The following is a 640-nucleotide window of genomic DNA, read 5'->3' as shown; positions in this document are numbered from 1 at the left end:
AAGAAGGATTGGAGAGAAACTGAAAAAGTTTTTCTCACTGAAGAATGCAGTGTAGTCATATTAAAGAGCTTACCAGAGAAGATTAAGGATCCTGGAAGCTTTATGATACCATGCACATTAGAAGGTGCCTGCACCAAGACAGCCCTATGTGATCTTGGAGCAAGCATCAATCTAATACCTGCATCCACTATCAGAAAGCTTGGGTTGACTGAAGAAGTCAAGCCAACCAGGATATGCCTCCAACTTGCTGATGGCTCCATTAAGTATCCATCAGGCATAATAGAGGACATGATTGTCAAGGTTGGGCCATTCGCCTTTCCAACTGACTTTGTGGTGCTGGAAATGGAGGAGCACAAGAGTGCAACTCTCATTCTAGGAAGACCTTTCCTAGCAACTGGACGGACCCTCATTGATGTCCAGAAAGGGGAATTAACCCTGAGAGTCAATGAGGATGAGTTCAAGTTGAATGCTGTAAAAGCCATGCAGCATCCAGACACACCAAATGACTGCATAGGCGCTGACATTATTGACTCTTTGGTGGAAGAGATCAATATGACTGAAAGTCTAGAATCAGAGCTTGAGGACATCTTCAAAGATGCTCAGCCTGATCAAGAAGAGTCAGAGGAAACAAAGGAATTTT

This window comes from Arachis duranensis, chromosome 3, assembly GCF_000817695.3.
Source record: "Arachis duranensis cultivar V14167 chromosome 3, aradu.V14167.gnm2.J7QH, whole genome shotgun sequence".
Lineage (NCBI taxonomy): Eukaryota > Viridiplantae > Streptophyta > Magnoliopsida > Fabales > Fabaceae > Arachis > Arachis duranensis.
This window is presented reverse-complemented; position numbering follows the sequence as displayed.